Source organism: Prionailurus viverrinus, chromosome E1 (genome assembly GCF_022837055.1).
Source record: "Prionailurus viverrinus isolate Anna chromosome E1, UM_Priviv_1.0, whole genome shotgun sequence".
Classification (NCBI taxonomy): domain Eukaryota; kingdom Metazoa; phylum Chordata; class Mammalia; order Carnivora; family Felidae; genus Prionailurus; species Prionailurus viverrinus.
In genome coordinates this window covers 11,794,567-11,814,987 of record NC_062574.1, presented here as the reverse complement: position 1 = coordinate 11,814,987, position 20,421 = coordinate 11,794,567, and the positions used below count along the sequence as shown (strand labels likewise).

The 20,421-nt window shown below is 51.7% G+C and overlaps 1 protein-coding gene across 7 annotated transcripts in view; it reads right to left on the bottom strand.

The window, feature by feature from the left end:
- The window catches only part of PEMT (phosphatidylethanolamine N-methyltransferase), a 99,541-nt gene that overhangs the window by 15,899 nt on the left and 63,221 nt on the right, over positions 1–20,421 (bottom strand). The gene's annotated exons all lie outside the window — the stretch shown is intronic.

Below are 20,421 nucleotides of genomic sequence, written 5' to 3'. Positions count from 1 at the left end.
CAACAAACACATCGAGCAGCAAAAAGAGACCTGGATCAGAAGACGCACGCCAGCCAGAGCAGGGCTCTGACCAGCCTCTGGGCCTTGCTCCAAACCCAGCATCCCGCCACACACATTCCCGACAGTCTCGGCACATGACACGGAAACAGAGAAGGAGCAGCCGGACAGAGACACACACAGGAGCTGGCGAACGAAGGGAGGCCAAGGGGGAATCACAGACCCAGCGCCTACGCCCGCCTGCAGGGCGCTCTCACCCCTGGGGCAACCCGCACCCTCGCCTCTGCTTCCCCAGCGCCCCCTGAGGCACAGACTTGCAAGTCTTTAATTTTAGCCACAGAATCCTTATTGTAGTTTTTCAAACGGATCCTATCTAGACTCTCAACTTTCAACAGCTAACAGCGGAGTGCAATGAACAGACGGCTCTGCTTGTCTCCAGGACCCCAGCCTCCTTCCGCACACATGCTGCCATTGGACTTCCATTGCACCTGCTGCCTGGTGGGGGGGGGGGGGGGGCGCGGGGGCGGTGCAAAAAGGCAAATACTGCAGGGGATGCTGCAGGGGAAGTGGCTGGGCGTCAGCGTGGTTGGTCTCTGGTTATGTGAGCCGGTCACCCACCTGGGCCCTGAATGTGTGTGTGTGCGTGTGTGTGTGTGTGTGTGTGTGTGTGTGTGTGTGACATATGGAGGGTCTTGAAGGTCCAGGGGGCCTTCTGTGGTCCTGGGATCCTACAGGAGGACCAGATCCTGGGGGGTGGTGGGGCCATTATCTCCATCACGGCCTCAGCAATGACTCTGTCTGCTGCCCAGTTCCACTTCCCAAACGGATCTGTCTTTCCCGGCAACTAATCAGTGAGACAGTGACTAGCAGATCAAGGCCACTGACTCTCTGACTCTCTCCCTAGAGGAGGCAGCTCCTGTCCTCAGATTTCCTGGGTGGTAGAGGGCTAGAGGGAGAGGGTGTAGGCTGGAGTTTACGGGAAGGAGGTAAGTGAGGTGGTTCCTGGGCCTTCCCCTCGATGGCAGATCCGCTGTTGCCATCACTATTCAGTTCTCCCAGAAGATAAACAAACCCTTTGTCCGGCTCCAGGCAGGCGGCCTCTGCTGACCCCACGGGAAGCTGGGGCCTCATTCGGAAAGGAAGGGTTGAGCGTTCAAGGGGCTGCGAGTGCACCACCCAGTGGCCTGCAGGTGGCCACAGGGGGCGCGGGGTCAGACTTCATACTTCTCATGGCCATTTCGAGATTTTTAAAAACATTTTCTGAGATAAAACTCAAAGCGTTTTTCAGCTGTACAACCATCGCCAGGGTCAAATTCCACAACACGTCCATCACCCCACACCGAAACCCTGCACCCATTAGCTGTCACTCTGCACCCCCTTCTCCAGCCCCTGGCAACCACGTATCTACTTTCTGTATCTGTGGATTTACCTCTTCTGGAAGTTTCACATAAACAGAACCTTGCGACCTTTTGTGTCCGGCTCACTTCACTTAGCATGATGTTTTTGAGGCCCATCCACGTTGTGGCATGTGACTTTGTGACCGAATGATATCCCCTTGTGTGGACAGACCACATTTGGTTCATCCACTCAGCAGGGGATGGACATTTGGGTTGTTTCTGCCCTTTGGCCACTATGGATAACACTGCTGTGAATATCCAGGTAGCAGTTTGTGTGGACGTGCGTCTTCACTTCTCTCGGGTGCGTATCTGGGAGTGGAATCCCTGGGTCATAGGGTGAATCTCTTTTTGACTCGCTAAGGAGCTTCCAGAGTGTTTTCCTCAGCAGCTGCACCATGTTGCATTTCCACCAGCAGTGTGTAAGGGTTCCGATTTCTCCACGTTCTCACCAACACTTGCTATTTTCCATTTTAAAAAACTGTAGCCACTCTAGTGGGTGTGAAAGTCACACCATTTGAAATCCCCCCAAATAATAACATTGAACACCCACGGGCCGTTTGTGTGTCTTCTTTAGAGAAAAGTCTGTGCAAGTCCTTTGCCATTCTTTATATTGGGTTGATTCTCTTTTTGTTGATGAGCTGTATGAGCTCTTTATATACTCTGGATACCAGCCCTTTATCAGATACATGATTCACAAATATTTTCTTCTATTCTGTAGTCTTTACTTACTTTATAATGTCCTTTTTTTTTTAGTTAAAAAAATTTTTTTAACGTTTATTATTGAGAGACAGAGAGAGACAGAGCATGAGCATGGGAGGGGCGGAGAGGGGAGGAGACACAGAATCCGAAGCAGGTTCCAGGCTCTGAGCTGTCAGCACAGAGCCCGACGCGGGGCTCAAACTCACAAACCGCGAGATCATGGCCTGAGCCGAAGTCGGACACTTAACTGAGCCACACAGGCGCCCCTATAATGTTCTTTTATGCACAAAAGACTTTTATGTTGACAAAGCACTTCGCCTTGTAGGATTCAACCCAACTCAACCAACTGATGTGTGCTCAGCACTGCACCAAGTACAGCCGTGGCTCAAAGACTCAGTAAACCGCCAGGCCAGCCCTCAGGAAGCTCAGCGTCTCCCAGGATAGCACATGGAGTAGAGTTTCCATCCGTGTGCCTGATCCCATAGAACGAAATCCAGCCAGGCAGATTTGCACTAAATCCAGAGGGTGTCTGGGGTGGTCAGACTTCAAGGCAGGTTGTGTGGCCTGCACAGGGTTCCTGCTGAAGGTCCCCCTGGAGGACACGGTCACCCTCCAAAGCAGCCGACCAAGGGGCACAGACCAAGGGGTAAAGAGAAGCCCTTTCGGCGTGACTGCCCGGCAGAAAAGTGGACGGAGGTGTCCTTGGCCAGAGGAAGCAGCCTGGCATCAAACAGGAACTCCAGACTCAAGCCACAAGGGTGGGCAGGACACCCAGGCAGAGGGAGCTCTGGTGGGAGGAGGAGGGCTGGTGACCATCCCAGAACCCTGGGGATGCCAAGAGGCTAATGATAAAAATCACAATAACCAAAAAAAAAAAAAAAAAAAAATCACAATAACCATGAATTCAAGCATCTCACAATTTTGAGTGCTTTTGCTTGAGCTCGCTTAACCCCCAAAACGAGCCTGCGGTGGGTGATATACGGCCCATTTACCTGTGAGGAAGCCACGGCCTCCCACTGGTGGGGTCACAGAGCCAGAAAGAGGAGCAGCAGAATGATCCCTTGGGCTCCTTCTATCCAGGGAAGGCCCCTCTCTCCACCCTGCCAGTTAGCCAGCTGTGGTTCAAATCCGCGATCTTTGGCACATCTGTTCCTTGTATGTGATTTTTTTTTTTCAACGTTTATTTATTTTTGGGACAGAGAGAGACAGAGCGTGAACGGGGGAGGGGCAGAGAGAGAGGGAGACACAGAATCGGAAACAGGCTCCAGGCTCTGAGCCATCAGCCCAGAGCCCGACGCGGGGCTCGAACTCACGGACCGCGAGATCGTGACCTGGCTGAAGTCGGACGCTTAACCGACTGCGCCACCCAGGCGCCCCAGCTTGTATGTGATTTTTAAGTTTACCGCTTTAAAGGCCATTGATTTTTTTCCTCCCAGTCAATGGGATTATGCTTTCAAAAGGACATGGAAATCTGTTAGAAATTACGTAAGGGGTCACGTACTTCTAGCTGAGGGGCTTGTGACCCTCCCAGCAAGCCCAGTCTGGAAAGTGCTAGACGGGGAATCGGGAACACTGCATGCTAGACTCAGAACTGCCCAGCGTGTTCTCCACGCTCGGGGAGGCGTTTCTCTCTCTGGAGCTGTTTGCCCAGCTGCAAAGGGAGGATGGAAGTGGCAGCAGGTGGCATTCTGTGCTCCTGGGGATGGCTCTGCCTCCCAGAAACCCGCCACGCACCGTACGGATTGCACAGACACAGCGTGGGCCACTGGCACATCCTACCGTGCAAAGGGACACTTGTCATCGACCATATGCTGAGCAAAAGGAGCCAGATGCCAAAGAGCGCCTTCTGCCTAATTCCATTTACGCGAGGTTCTAGACCAGGCGGAACCCGCTACAGCGACAGAAGTCAGAGCGGTGGTTGCTGGGGCTGGGGGCTGGGGCTTGGGATGAGGGCTGGGGGCTGGGGGCTGGGGCTGGGGGCTGGGGCTTGGGATGAGGGCTGGGGGCTGGGGGCTGGGGCTGGGGGCTGGGGCTTGGGATGAGGGCTGGGGGCTGGGGGCTGGAGGCTGGGGGCTGGGCGCTGCGGCCACGTGGGGCGCTGGACTGGAGGAGAGGGCGTGTGCGGAAGGAAATGTTCTATACCTTGATCAGAGTGGTGGTTACACAGGCACGCCCCTCGGTCAAGACTCAAACTGTATACCTGGAATGAGTGCATTTTAGAGTATGTATACTATACCTCCATAGAGCTGCTTTTAAAAAATCCAATCCTTGTTGAATCTGAGCTCTAGGGTCAGACGAGAATGGCTGTCAGTGTCACATACCCTGGCAGACTCTTCTATGTGTGACCCCACGGGGTCCTGAGTTCAGCCTCTAAAGGAGGGGCCTTTTGGGCTGCCCGGGTGGCTCAGTGGGTTAAGTGTCCACTTTCGGCTCAGGTCATGATCTCGCGGTCCGTGAGTTCGAGCCCCGCGTCGGGCTCTGTGCTGACCGCTCGGAGCCTGGAGGCTGCTTTGGATTCTGTGTCTCCCTCTCTCTCTGCCCCTTCCTTATGCATGCGTTCTCTCCTCTCTCTCTCTCTCTCTCTCTCTCTCTCTCTCTCAAAAATAAACATTTTAAAAAATAATAATAAAGGAGGGGACGCTCCCCTGTTTCTGTGGGGCTCACTGGATGTGTCCAGGATGCACACCGGACCCCGGCCCAGAGCCCACACTCCTCACTTCTATAACCATAGCACACTCCTGGGTGACCAGGAAGAGGGTCCATTCTTCAGCCCTGCAAACCAAGGGCTGGGAAGGGCCTAGACGAGTACTCAGGCTTCTGGACTCCCAGGCTGGACCCTCTGCCAGGCCTTGGCTCTTCTGGGGATGATGGAACGTCTTTCCTCCGAAGGCCCTTTGGGGGCCACATGGCCACCTCTGATCTCCCAGGTGGCCCTCCACTCCCGCCCCTTCACCTGGGGAACAGTGGGGTAATAAATGTGCTTTCTGAGCAATCTAATAACCAAAGGTGGCAGACCCCGGGACCAGGCAATGTGGGAAAGAGGAAACGAGGAGTCCTATGAATAACTACTATCTGCCTTTCGGTCAGCCTGTGTTAGATTGGGCTGTTATTTCAAGGCAATCAATAAATCAGCAGCCAGTGGCCTTGCTGAAGCCAAGGTTAATTTGCCTCCCTGCCTGGCAGCCCCACCTTCCCTTCCTCGGGCGCCCAGCTGCACACTTCATCCAATTAAGGGGCCGGAAGCAGTCAGCGCAGCTCGACTGCAGGGGGCTGGACGCCAGGGGCCGAGCTGTAGAATGACGCAGGTCACTGTCCCGCGGGCTGGACGGGTGGGCGTAGGCACAGGAGGCAGAATGACCAAACGCTCTGCTGTCACCGTTCCTGGTGTTGCTTGTCTTCTAGATTTCCAGAATCCCCCAAATGGAGATGGGCGTTCCCAGCCCTCCCCTACTCTATGCCCACGTTCCCTCCTCCTGAAGTTGCCAGATAAACACAGGGCCCCCCAGGTAAATCTGAATTTCAGATAAACAGCAAATAATCTGTAGCATAGGCTGTCCCAAATGTTGCCTTTGCTGTTTACCTAAAACCCAAACTGAACTGGGGCTCTGTGCTTGTGTTTGCCACATTTGGCAACCCTGCCTCTCCCACACCCCTGAGCAAGGGTCACCAGGCTCAGCTCTGTAACGGGGAAGCCTTCCAAAGTGTTGATTCATTTTCTGTTTTTTTGCAAATGTGTCCCGCGGGCTCTGTGCCGGGGCAGAAGAAACAGGACGTGGGCGGGTGGAGCAAGAATGGAAGGGGATGGAAATCCAGGGGCACAAGTCACAATTCCTGACCGCCCCCAGCCGGCTGTGCGTCTGCAGGCAAATCACGGCTCTACCTTAACCGACTCAGCTGTGAAGTACAAAAAATAAGGTAGTAAATCCCTTCTCCACCTCCCAGTATGGTGAGCGGGCCAGAGCACGTGTGGACGAAAGCATGCCAGCCCTATAGCCTCGTCCGGGTGGAAGAGACTGTCTCTCCCTCATGTCTCTGGCCCCCGGAGCAGGTTGGCATCTTTTATACTCCTGCGCCCCCTCCCCACCCACCCACCCAATGGTGCTGATGACGATGCTGGGTCTGGCCTGAAAGGAGGCAGCTCCAAAGTCTGTCCCCAGAAGTGAGCACCCGTACCTCCCAATAGGGTGTACGCTTCTTTCTGCCACTTTCCGGGGCTTCGTTCTTGGTATCCCTTGCAGTAGCATCCGGTGGCTCAGACAGAGGTTGCAACTGGAAGCCCAAGAAGCGTTTGGGTCAAACTCACAGAACTTTAAAAACATGTGACCCGACAACAGTTCACCATGCAGAGTTTTCCCGTTAAAAGCCTGGCATCCGGTCTGAGGCGAAAAATCTGGACAAGGAGGCCACGCCCGCGCACGGCAACCCTTCGAGAGGCTGCGCGGCCTACTTCCGGGCAGATGGGGCGGGCGCGGCGGTCCGGGTCGCGGCGGGCTGCATGCAGGTGAGCTGCTGGCCGCTGGCAGCCTGCACGTGTGTGTGAGCAGAGTTACACGAGGCGCACGCCAGGGCCGTGCCTGTGTGTGTTGCCCACGCGCCAGGACTCCTCACACGGCCTCCAGCAGGCACACCATGGTGACTTCAGACATCAGGCCTGCAGCGCGTAAGCCCGGCCCGCCGTGTGCCCCTGAGAATGACGGCCCTCTTAGCTGCAAAGATAACCCTCATCGGCGTCCACAGGGAAGGAGAACTCTGCCTTCAGCAAGTCCCCGAGACAACGGGATGTGTTTCAGCCAGGAGCCACAGCATCGCACGGCAACGTGTCCCTCCCGCTCAGACCCAAAGCCTGCTGGGTTTAAGGCCCAGGGAGCAGAGGCGCGAGCGTGGAACTAGGAACGTCAGTGACTCTCGACCTGGAAGTCCTGTGTGTGTAAACCATCAAGGTCGGTGCCAAGCTCAGCAGGCCTGAGAGCCATGGGCTCTTTACAGACCTCGTGCCCTTGAGCCACTCCCTCCGCTTGAAATATGAAGAGTGCCTACCACAGAGAGTTGTGAGATTATAGCAGATCTGCATGATTGCTCAGCCCGGGGCCAGATAAGAATGCGTCCTCGGGAGATCCTTACTCGGGGATGCTGGCAGGCCAGTGGCACCTGCTAGAACCAGGGGGTGCCAGGACCTGCCAAGCATCCTGTGACTGTCTGAGTATCTCACTGGGAACACAGTGGGTGTGGGTGACAACAGCTGAGAAGAAGGGCTGTGGCCACAAGGGATAGAGAGAGGGACATCTGGGATGTGTTTTCAATTTTTTTTTTTTTTACGTTTATTTATTTTTTTTGAGACAGAGAGAGACAGAGCATGAACGGGGGAGGGGCAGAGAGAGAGGGAGACACAGAATCCGAAACAGGCTCCAGGCTCCGAGCGGTCAGCCCAGAGCCCGACGCGGGGCTCGAACTCACGGGCCACGAGATCGTGACCTGAGCCGAAGTCGGCCGCTTAACCGACCGAGCCACCCAGGCGCCCCTGGGATGTGTTTTCAGACAGACCAGGGCAAGTCTCCAGCTCTGGAAGGCTATGAGAAGCATCCTTCAGGAGCACCCGGTGGCTCAGTTGGTTGAGCGTCCGACTGTTGATTTCGACTCAAGTTATGATCCCAGGGTTGTGGGATCGACCCCCACGTCAGGCTGAGCATGGAGTCTGCTTAAGACTCTCTCCCTCCCTCCCTCTCTCTCTCTCTCTCTCTCCCCCTGTGCCCCTCCCCCACTCGCGCACTCAGGCACCTGCACGCACTCTCTCTCTCTAAAACAAAAGAATAAAAAAAATATCCTCCCACTCAATCCGCCCACCTATCCACACACCCACCCCCACCCACCATCTACTCATTCACGCCCCCATCTACCAATTCATCCAAATTGACTGGGGATCTACTATAGACCAGATGTGGTGTTAGACAGTAGAATGTTTTGAAATGAAAACGGGGAGAAAGCCATACAAAGTCATTCATAACAAATGGTGCCTGTTTTCGTGTAAAATGTGTAATTTCATAATGATAATTAAAGTCAAGGATGCCTCAATCACTGAAAGCACCGGCACCTGACCCCCCTTCCTCTGGGAGTCCACAGACAAAAGCAAGGGCCATGGGAGGAGACTCTCAGAGTCCACGCTGGGGCCTCGAGAGCCATCTCTCCGACTTGATGAGGACCTTTTCTGGACACATACCTGCCTCTCAAATTTCCTACATGTCCTTGCAGTGAGGGCCCCTGAGGGTGGATTTTTGAAATACGCCATTTGAGGTGAGATAGAGGCTTTTTCACTAGATGACCAACCGTTAAGCGTTCATCATGGCGGCCGACGGGACAGGACACTGGCGAAAAGCATCGGGTTCTGGGTTCAAACACGAGCGAGGGCAGATCACGTTCCCTCTCTCTGCCTCAGTTTCCTGACCTGCACGGTGGAGCTGTACACGATCACATAACACGCTATCGCACAGCATTGCTGTGAGGATGAAGTGAGTTAATGCACACAGAACGCTTGGAGCACACGTCTGGAGCGTGGCAAACTTTCAGATGTTAGCAATGCTGTTTGTTTTCATTCTGATGTGGGCAAGTGGGGAGTTGAGAGACCTAAAGAAAGCCTGGCTGTCGGCCTGACAGGCCACCACCATGCAGATGAAGAAAGGCTGATGGCTCAGTCAGTTGAGCCAAATGTCCCAGATCATCCCAGCCACAACCAGGACCTTCTCATACCTCTGAACTCCTGGCACATGCTCACTGAGGAAGTTTGGGCCTGGCTTAACCGTCCGAATGGCATCCCACCTCTTATCTGTACCTAGTGTTGTGTCCGGCACAGAAAGGACCCCAGTGACCACTGGGGTTCGTGAATGATGAATGCGTGAATGTACGAAAGCTCAGAGGCCTTCAAGCCAACATGACTGGTGAGCAGCTTCTCTGACCTTCTCTCTGACCTGCTTCTGCCCGTCCTATAGACGGACTCCGTGGGGCCCACACAGGCGGTTCCATCTAAAACTGAGCAAGGGCGGGGCGCCTGGGTGGCACAGTCGGTTAAGCGTCGGACTCTTGATCTCGGCTCAGGCCATGATCTCACGGTTCATGAGTTCGAGCCCTGCGTCACTCAGCGATGATGGTGTGGAGCCGGCTTGGGATTCTCCTTCTCTCTGCCCTTCCCCAACTTGTTCTCGTTCTCTCTCCTTCTCTCTCAAAATAAATAAACAAACTTAAATAGAAATGAGTAAGGGCTTGGAAGGGCCAGGAGGGATGGGAAGCCACTGACTGGAAGCTGATGGAGGGGGGGGGAGAGGGAGGGCCCATGAAGAAGGGAGGGTCCAAAGGCCCTGGAGGAAGACAAGGCTGCCCAGCCCCACGGAGCCCTGGGCTGCCCACATCTGCCCTTCCCTGACACCCAGCTCCACCTGGTCCTTTAGGTGCACACAGCCCTGGCTCCTTTGTGAGCCCCACCCCCTTCTGACCAGAGCACCCTCTCAATCCTTGGAACCCTAAGCCTGGGCCAGCCACCCTTCCACGACACAGAACCAGCGGCACAGGGTCGCATCCAATGGCTTCCATAGCTACACGCCCTTTCAGTGCTGCCCACAACCTCATGCAGTCATTACCTGCTCACTGGACACTGCCTACCGGCTTCTCGAGTGAATAAATCAATTCCGAGGTACATCCGGGACTTTCCCCCTTGCAGTGAATTCGTTTCTGGACTTGACTGCCTGAGAGAGGGTCCCCGAGCCATACTCTGGAAGCCGGGGCACAAAGCTTTTTATTAACCTGACACTGGCCGCCCACCCCCAGGCAACCTGCAAAATTGCAACCCAGCAGCACGACCGTCACACCTGAGGGGCCCGTGGCACACAGAAGGTCTCCTGCCTGAGCGTGAGACCATTTAATGTTTTATAAAAACAAAGCAATCACTAAAACTCAAAAAACAAAATGAAGGGACCTAACTATATATGAAATTGTTTTCAAGCAATTTAAAACAGTATTTTGGGGGTGCCTGGTTGGCTCAGTTGGTTAAGCGTCTGACTTCGGCTCAGGTCATGATCTCATGGTTTGCGAGTTCAAGCCCCGTATTGGGCTCTGTGCTGACAGCCCAGAGACTGGAGCCTCCTTCAGTTTCTGTGTCTCCCTCACTCTCTGCCCCTCCATGACTCATGCTGTCTCTATACCTCTCATAAATAAATAAACTTAAAAAAAATTTAGAGAAAACATAGTATTTTGACCAATCCTCCCTCATGCAATAAAATAGCCTAAGGACAAAAAGCCCCAGAAAGAAACTCTAAACTGCACCCAGTAAACATATTGTTAGCAATGATACAGGTATTGTTATTTTGACTATATATAAATTATGTTAACATATTTAGGAGCCAGACTTCCCCTATAAGAGAAGAGATACAAAAATAAAATCTCTAAAGTTAAGCGAAAACTTTCAGAGTGGGAATACCAGTATGAACTTATGATTTCTTTCTTTCTAAAAACTTCATTTTTCCTAGCTTGATCCACAAAACACGCCTCTCCATTTGCAATGAGCACCTGTAGCATCCAGATTGTGGTCTCTAAATATCATTTTCCACTAAACGTCACCAGAGCTTCTTGGTTCAAAGGCCAGTTCCAAGTCTATAATAGGAAACGTACAAGATGTTGAATGCGGGAATAGAAACTGACAAAGATGCATGCAGAAATGTCAGAACACTGACGAAAACTTCAAGTTGAAATATGTCAAATATATGCACACACACACACACACACACACACAGAAATCATCAATCTCTTTGGAGCTTACTAGGACACTGACACAGTATTCTGAAACCTGGTTTTTAAAAGGGGAAAAATTAAGCATTCATCCTGCTGTTGCTAAGTGCACTTCATTTCAGGGTAACCAAATCACTGATGAGGAAAAGTTTCTATGTACAGAAGAATCACAGCTAATAAATGCAAGAAGAGTGACAGGATGAAAACACCACCATTTTGCAACTCCTAAATGAGATAAGGACCCAGGTGACATGCAATACGACGAAAACCATCAGGAAACATGGGGGGTCTTGACAGTGGAGGGCCAGGATGACCTCTGGAATCCACTGGCCAATCTCTGTCACTCGAAGAGGGGCTCCCAGACAGGACACAACAGGAAGTGTGAGGCTCAACAGCAGGGCCATCAGTAGGGCAAATAGTCCAATACTGGCAACTTCATGTATTTCTTTTTTTTTTCCCAAAGTTTATTTATTTTTGGGACAGAGAGAGACAGAGCATGAACAGGGGAGGGGCAGAGAGAGAGGGAGACACAGAATCGGAAACAGGCTCCAGGCTCCGAGCCATCAGCCCAGAGCCCGACGTGGGGCTCGAACTCCCGGATCGGGAGATCGTGACCTGGCTGAAGTCAGACGCTTAACCGACTGCGCCACCCAGGCGCCCCTACTTCATGTATTTCAAATGAACATGCAGCACATTCTATAAAGGATCCTCTAGATCTATCCATTTATAGGAAAGAACATGTTAAAGCAGAAAAACATGTTAAAAAGCATCACAAAGATATAATCACCCAAACCCAGAAAAGTCTGCTGGACAAATGACTCCGTTTCTTCAATAAATAAATGACATAGAAAGAAGGGATGGGATACTACTCTAGATTATAAGGGATTTAAGAATGTAACCAAATGCAAGGTAGTTCTTATTCGGATCCCGATTCTAACACACCAGTTGTAAAGAGATACTTTTAAGACAATCAGAGAAAACTGAACCTGGGATGAGTATTACATAATATTAAGATATTGTCCTCTCTACTTCCAGCCAAGATGGGTGGAGTTTAGCCTCTCACATGAAACAACCAAAAAACAGGTAAATACACAATAGATTTCCAGACACCAGACATGAAGGAATGAAGGACACTGATTTAAACTCAACCACATCAATAATCACATTAAATGTTAATGGCCTAAACATCACAATTAAAGACAGATCATTGGATTGGGGGGGGGGGGGAAGCAAGATCTAACTATATGCTGGCTACAAGAAATATACTTTACTTATAAGGTTAAGAAGTAAAACCATGGTATGAGAGACACCAGGCTCACACTGGTCAAAAGAAAGCTGGAGTGTTATGCTATTTTCAGGTGTACAATTCTGTCCACTACTCGGTGCCTGTCACAACGTGTTAATTATACTGGAATTTTTAAAATAAGCAAATGGATCATTTTTTAAAAGAAAGCCAGCATATTATATTAATATCAGACAAAGTAAGTTTCAGGGCAAACATTCATACCAGGATAAAGAAGATTTCGTCAGAATGAACCAAGAGGACATAACAGTATGTTCTAGGACCACAATGGAATTAACTAGAAATTAATTACATAAAGATCTCTAAAAAAATTCCCAAACGTTTAGAAACTAAGTAACACACTTCCAAAAAACCACATGAGAAAAACAAGAAACCAAGAGGGAAATTGGAAAGATTTTTGAACTGAATGAAAATTAAAAAATAAAAACCGACCATAACAAACCCTGTGGGACAGCCCTAACGCTGCACTTGGGTCAAATTTATAGCACTGAACATCTCTATCAGAAAGAGAAGAGGGGCACCTGGGTGACTCAGTCGGTTAAGCGTCCAATTCTTGATTTTGGCTCAAGTCATGATCTCATGGTTCATGAGTTCAAGCCCTGCATCGGGCTCTGTGCTGACAGTGCGGATCCTGCTTGGGATTCTCTCTTTCTCTCTCTCTCCCTCTCTCTCTGCCCCTCCCCTATATGTGCTCTCTCTCTCTCTCTCTCTCTCTCTCTCTCTCTCAAAATAAATCAATACACTTAAAAAATATATTTTTTAAAGAAAGAGAACAAAGTCTGAAATCATTAGTCTCAACCACCTTAAGACACTAGACAAAGGAGAGAAAATAGAAACCATGTCAGTGTAATTTTGGAGTGGAAATCAATGAAATAGAAATTAGAAAAACATTAGAGAAAAGTCAGTGAAACCAAGCAGGTTTCCTGTGAAGACCAATAAAACCTCAATCCAGACTGATGTTGGAAAAAGAAGACACAAATTATCAATACAATGAAAGAGGTGACATCACGACAGAGTCTGCGGATGTCAAAAGGGAAATAAAGGAACATGTGAACAGCTTTATACCAATAAGTTTGACAGCTTAGAAAAAAATGCATATATTCCTTGAAAAACACAAATTACCAATGCTCACTCAAGAAAAAAAGTATAGGGGCATCTGGGTGGCTCAGTCGGTTAAGCATCCGACTTCAGCTCAGGTCATGATCTGCTGGTTTGTGAGTTCGAGCCCCGCGTCGGGGTCTGGGCCGACGGCTCAGAGCCTGGAGCCTGCTTCCGATTCTGGGTCTCCCTCTCTCGCTGCCCCTCCCCCGTTCATGCTCTGTCTCTCTCTGTCCCAAAAATAAATAAACGTTAAAAAAAAAATTAAAAAAAAAAAAAAAGACGAATAGATCACCGGCACAGAACAGAGCGTCTAGAAATAAACCCACGCATCTAAGGTCAACTGATCTGTGGCAAAGTGCAAAAGGCAATTGGGTGGGAAAAGGAGAGCGTTTCAACAAGCGGGCCTGGAAGTCACAGGCGAGAGTGAACTTCCAACCGGAACTCAGACCTCAGGTACAAAAATGACCTCAAAATGGGTTATAAAGCCAAACGTAACACCCAAGGCTATAAAAGTTGTGGAGGGAAGCATACTAGAAAATCTTTATGACTTCTAGTTAAGGCAGTGACTTCTTAGGTTACAACAGGAAGCGTGATTCACGAAGGAAAAAAAGTCGCTCAACAGGACGCTAAGGGTGAGGTCCCTGGTGGGAGGGCCACCCCACCGTTCCCTCCATGTCTGTGAGACCTTGGCACGGGTCTGGCTTAGCGAGTGGCCGCGGGTCCTGGAGTCCTCTCTCCCCACATGACCGCGGCGCCTAGGACACAGTCTCCCCTGTGTGGGACGAGTGCTCATGAAGGTGGTGGACACTTGCTTTCCTGTCCCCTGCCGGTGACTCCACACAGCAGCCCTATGAGGGGTGTACACCTGGATGCCTGGCCCCCGAGGGCCACAAACCCAGGAGTCACCTTCACGGCACCCCCTCCCCGACGTGGACTCCAAGCCTCTGTCCTTGGCTTCCCCTAAATACTTAAGCCAAGTCCAAAGTCCCCAGAGTTACCTGGGAGACAGCCAGCACCCCTGGTCCCACGTGGGGGCCCGGGACACTTGTCACTCTCTGTCAAGAACTCGCACTCCAGGGGAGCCTGCGTGGTTCCATCGGTTAAGCGTCTGACTTCAGTTCATGAGTTCGAGCCCTGCGTTGGGCTCTGTGCTGACAGCTGGGAGCTTGGAGCCTGCTTCGGATTCTGTCTCCCTCTCTCTCTGCCCCTCCCCCGCTCATTCTCTCTCTCTCTCTCTCTCTCTCTCTCTCTCTCTCTCTCTCTCTCTCTCAAAAATAAATAAACATTAAAAAAAAAAAAAAAGAGCTCGCACTCCAGGGGCGCCCCCGCTCGAGGCTGGGAGGAGGGGTAAGGGTGAGCTCCCATGAGTTTGGACAGGGCCCTAATGGCATGGGGCCACATTCCCCTCACAAGGCCTGTAACACCTGGGGACCCCATGCCCAAGGGAGACTTCGCAGCTCGCCCCCTGCATTGGCCGCCTGTGGCAGAATCAGCTCTTCCTCTGAGAAGGTGTTGATGCTCTCTGTACCTGAGGGAGAAGCACAAGGCCGGCACCCCCAAACCCACGGGCAATCCGCCCTTCGGCAGTGCTAAAACCAGGCCCTTGCAGGACAGGGGGCAGGTAAGACCCGCCTCCAAGCCCGGGGATGCTCACAGAGAGAATCTGGAGCTGCCCGGGACTGGACAGCAACACTGTATTGGCCTACTTTTCCTGTATCTGTCCAAGTTCCCAAACGAGATCACTGAGCTGCTGTTTACGATGACGGCCCCATCCTGAATGTTGGGCCAGTGCTGCCCTCGAAAGAAGGAGACGGCAACAATAAACAACGCGATTCAAGAATAGGCAGAGGACTTGGATAGACATTTCTCCAAAGAGTGGCTGAAAAAGCACAAGGAAAGGTGCTCAACATCACTAATCATCAGCGAATCAAAGCCATGATGAGATACCACCTCCCACCTTAGGATGGCCACCATCAAAAATCAGAAAGTAACCAGTATTGGCCAGGACGTGCAGACAAACTGGCAACCTTGTGCCCCGTTGGCTGGAAAGTAAATTGATGCGGTTGCCATGGAAACCATCTGGCGGTTCCTTTAAAAATTAAAAACAGGGGCGCCTGGGTGGCTCGGTCGGTTAAGTGCCTGACTTCAGCTCAGGTCACAAGCTCACAGTTCATGAGCTCAAGCCCCACGTCAGGCTCGGCACTGAGTACAGAACCTACTTGGGATTCTCTGTCTCCCTCTCTCTGCCCCTCCCTCACTCACGCTCTCTCTATCTCAAAACAAATAACACTTGAAAAGATTTTATAAAAATTAAAAACAGGATTACCATATGATCAGACACCCAAAGGAATTTGAAGCAGGATTTGCAGCGCCTGGGTAGCTCAGTCGGTTAAACGTCCGACTTCGGCTGGGGTCAGGATCTCACGGTTCGTGGGTTCGAGCCCCGAGTTGGGCTCTGTGCTGCCAGCTCGGAGCCTGGAGCCTGCTTTGGATTCTGTGTCTCCCTCTCTCTCTGTTCCTCCCCCACTGGTGCTCTCTCTCTCTCTCAAATAAATAAAGATTTTAAAAATTTAAAAAAAAGAATTTGAAGCAGGATCTTAAAGAGTTATAATGTTATTTACAACAGCTAACATGTGGAAGCAACTCAAGGGGCCACTGACTGATGAGCGGATAAGCAAAATGTGGTATCTCCATACGATGGGATATTAATCATCCTTAAGGAAGAAAATTCTGCAATGCACTACAACGTGGATGAACATGCTTGAGGACGTGATGCTAAGTGAATAAACCAGACCCAACAGGACAAACGCCATACGATTCCACTTATCTCAGGTACCTAGAATCGTCAAATTCAGGGACAGAAAGCAGAAGGGCGAATGTTTTTAATACCATGAACTGTACACCCAAAAAGCGGCGAAGATGGTAACCTTCCTGTTACGTGCATCTTAACGCAATTTTTTTCATGTTTCTTTTTGAGAGAGACAGAGTGCACCTGGGGGAGGGGCACAGAGAGCGAGACACAGAATCTGAAGCAGGTTCCAGGCTCTGAGCTGTCAGCACAGAGCCCGATACGGGGCCAAAGTCAGACACTTAACCGACTGAGCCGCCCAGGCGCCCCGCCACCTTAACACAATTTTTAAAAAGAGAGAGAAAAAAGATATTAGGAAAAACGTTTTAAAAAAGAAGGAAGGAGAGAGGGAGTCCCTGCGGGCCAGCTCTGAGGTGAGAACCCTTGCTGCCTGCCTAGTTCCCATGACAAGAACTTGGAACAGCCCGGGGTTGGACAGCGACACTCTATTTGGCTACTTTTCCTGTTCCGGGGCCTTGGATCCTCTGCCTCCCCTAGTCCTGCTGCTGACAGCCCCAAGAGGGCAGACCCCATCCCTGCAGGTCCCCGGACCCCATGCCCTCAGGGTGACGAGGGCCAAATGCAGAAGTCACCTGGCCAGGGAAGGGCACGTCCACCCAAAACACCTGCCCTTCCCCACATCCAACCCCACTCGGGAGACGCAAGCCGCCCCAGGTACCAGCAGATTCCGGAGCCCTCTCCCTGCACTGGCCCCCAACAGGATCACTGTACAACTCACCACGCTCTGCCTCGTGGCCACGTCTCCCGCCCTGATATTTGTCTGGGGAAAGGGGGAAGTGGGAGGGAGGAAAGGAAAGCCCTGAGGCTCCGCTCCTCTGAGAAGCTGACAGCCTTCTGGAGGGCTGCAGCCCTGGCCCAGGGAGGGTGGGGAGGACGGACAACCTGGGTTCAAATCCGGACTCTACAGTGGGACCTTGAACAAGGCACTCCACCCACTCCCACGGAGCCTGCTGCATTTGGGACATGGACGGGGCTGAGTGCTGGGCCCCTCCCGCCACCCTGCCTTCCAGGGGGCTTGGGCCACATTTGTTGACTTGGAAGATGGTCCCACTTGGGTGGGACCTCATCCTGGCATCCAGTCTGCTCTCAGGAGGGGACAGCCTGGCTGCAGGAACCCATAGGGTAGCCCACCCCGTCTGATCTGCTCTCCCTGTCCATCCCTGCACCATGGCAGAGGGAGGACACTAAAGGAATGCCACCTGTGCCCACCTTGACAGGAAGCAGGGAGGACACCCAGTTCACCATGAGACAGCCCCTGGAACTCTTGTCACTCACTCAACACACCACGTGGCTTCTCATAAGAAGACGGCCACCATGTGTCCTGGGGAGCCCGGGGCCAGGGCAAAGGTGGACTTATATATCTCAAAAACACAGCCCTCGCTTAAGCAGACCAAAAATCTATTTTTAAATTTTACTTAATATATACACTAAAGGGGTAGGAAGAGGTAATTACCTTATCAAAAGATCCACTATGAGATCCATCTAAATAGATGCACTTTCCTACCAGACTTACAATGCTTGATTTAGGATCTTTTTAAAAATTTATTTCAAATCGCAGGGCCTGGGGGGCTCAGTAGGTTAAACATCTGACTTCGGCTAAGGTCCTGATCTCGCAGTTCATGAGTTCGAGCCCCGCATCGGGCTCTGTGCTGACAGCTCAGAGCCTGGAGCCTGCTTCGGATTCTGTGACTCCCTCTCTCTCTCTGCCCCTCCCCCATTCGTGCTCTGTCTCTGTCTCTCAATAATAAATAAACGTTAAAAAAATTTTTTTAAATTTATTTCAAATAAAACAAGGCCCACCTGTACAAAGCTGCTGGAAAAATAGCCCAGGAGTAGCTCTCCAACTACTAACCAAACACACTGTAAAATCTAGTCTGCCTTCTTTGGTCAATATTTACATGGACTTCAGCCTGACTCAGAAAGGAAATTTGAAAGTATTTGGTTGGAGGCCAGAGTGGTTGTCTGGATACGCAGGGTTTCAATCGCAGCTGGGGCCTTTCCTGGGAATCTTAGGTGGGGCCAGGTGTGGAGATACAACATCAACATCAACATCAACATCACTATAATAATATTAACAGTTACGGTCAGCCAGCCTTTTTTCTTTGTTTTGTTTTTTTTTTTTTTTTGAAATAATATTAGTTTTAATCAGAAGAGAGGTTTTTTTAGGTCAGATTTATAGACTTAAAACTAAAACTCACATACAATAGAAATGTACCCTCTTTAGGGCACCTCAGTGGCTCAGTCGGTTAGACAACCGACTTCAGCTCAGGTCACCATCTCGCGGTTTGTGAGTCCGGGCCCCGCATCGGGCTCTGTGCTGATGGCTCGGAGCCTGGAGCCTACTTCGGATTCTGTGACTCCCTCTCTCTCTGCCCCTCCCCCGTTCGTGCTCTGTCTCTCTCTGTCTCTCAAAAATGAAAAAACGTTTAAAAAAAAAAAAGAAAGAAATGTGCCCTTGTTAATGCAGAGTTCTGAGTTCCAACAAACACATACAGTCATGCAACCACAGCCGAATGAAGACAGAGGACACTTCCATTACCCCGGAAAGTTCCCTGTGCCCTTCGCAGTCAGGCCCTTCCCCCACTCCTGCCCCCACAACCCCTGACCTGTTTTCTGCCCCCTCGTCCTACATGTGGAACCGTGTAGTCTCTAACCCCCACCCCCTCAACCTCCTCGGAGGGAAGTTTTCTTTTCTTTTTTAAATTTTTTTTAAAAGTTTTCTTTATTTGACAGGGAGAGAGAGAGAGAGATGCACAAGCAGGGGAGAGGCAGAGAGAAGGAGAGAGAGAATTTCCAGCAGGCCCCATGCTGATAGCACAGCTTGAACTCACGAACCGTGAGATCATGACCTGAGCCGAAATCATGAGTCAGACGCTTAACCAACTGCACCACCTGGGCGCCCTTTTCTTTTTTTTTTTTTTTTTTATAATGTTTATTTATTTTTGAGAGAGAGCATGAGCAGGGCGGGGCTGGGGGGCAGAGAGAGAGGGAGATAGAATCGGAAGCAGGTTCCAGGCTCTGAGCTGTTAGCACAGAGCCCAACCCGGAGCTCGAACCCAGGAACCATGAGGTCATGGCCTGAGCCGAAGTCAGATGTTCAAACGACTGGGCCACCCAGGTGCCCTCTTTTTTTTTTTTTTCTTTTTTTTCCCCCCTTTCTTTCTTTTTTTTTTTTTTTTTTTTTTTAATTTTTTTTTTTTAAGGCGGGGACCTTTCCACCGACCCGGTGCCTGCGCCTCAGTGGTTTGCTCCTTTCCGAGGCTGTGAGGGAAGGGATCCGTGGCATGGGTGGACGGCCACGTTTGGTTTATCCGCTCCCCGGCCGAGGGACACTCGGCTGTCACGGGACTCTGCTATTGTAAACAAAGCTGCTGCAGACAGGGTTGGCTGTGCACGTGCTTTTGTTTTCGTTCGCCCTGTGGCCTGCTGCGGCTACTGGGGAGCAACTGTGTCCCCTCCACCGCCGTGCCAGTCCCTAGGGGGGCGGCCAGGAAACGCGGGCCTGGCACAGGGGTGGCAGGGAACACAGCCACCGCTCGCGACAGCACCCACACTCCGCAGTCCAAGGCCCGGGAGGACGTCGGGGGCAGCAGCAGAGCAGAGGCACAAGATAGCGAGGGGCGAAGGCCTGGGGGAGCGGAGGGGACAGAGACCCCATCGTGGAAAAGAATCTGAGCTGAGACCTGAAGGCAAGACAGAAAGGAAAGGGGTGAGGGGGAGTCCGGTGGAGGACCCAGCCCACAGGCGGGGAGGGCACGGAGGATGCAGGCAAGCGGCCTGCAAGGAGGGTGGGCAGGGAGCCATGGGGGGGCTTATAGGGTGGGCGGAGGGGACACAGGCCTGAGCCCCTCAGCCTCAGACCCACTTCCCACCCCTAGTTCCACGCCTCCCCACAGCCCAAGCTGCCCACCATCCGGGAGGAGCCCTCGGAAGCTCCCCAGGGTTGTGGCTGCTGGGCACCCCTCCTCGTGGCCAGCTGCCCGTCACCCACTTAGCAGGCCAGTGACGACGAGCTGTCGGCCTACTTGCGGGGTGCCCCTGTGATCGCCAGGCCTCAGCAGCAGCGGAGGGGTGGAGGGGGCGGGGGGGGTGGGCAGGCTGTCATCCCCAGGAGCCTGGTCCCCAGTCCCAGCAAGCAGGACAGAGTGGCGTCCAGCAGAAGGCCACTCACTGGTCTCGAAAAGTCGGCCCCAGAGAAAGCAGAATCCAGCACATATTCTCAAGGCCTCCAGCGAGAACTGTTTACGTGCCCATTTTCCAGGCAAGGACTGTGAGGTTCAGAGAGG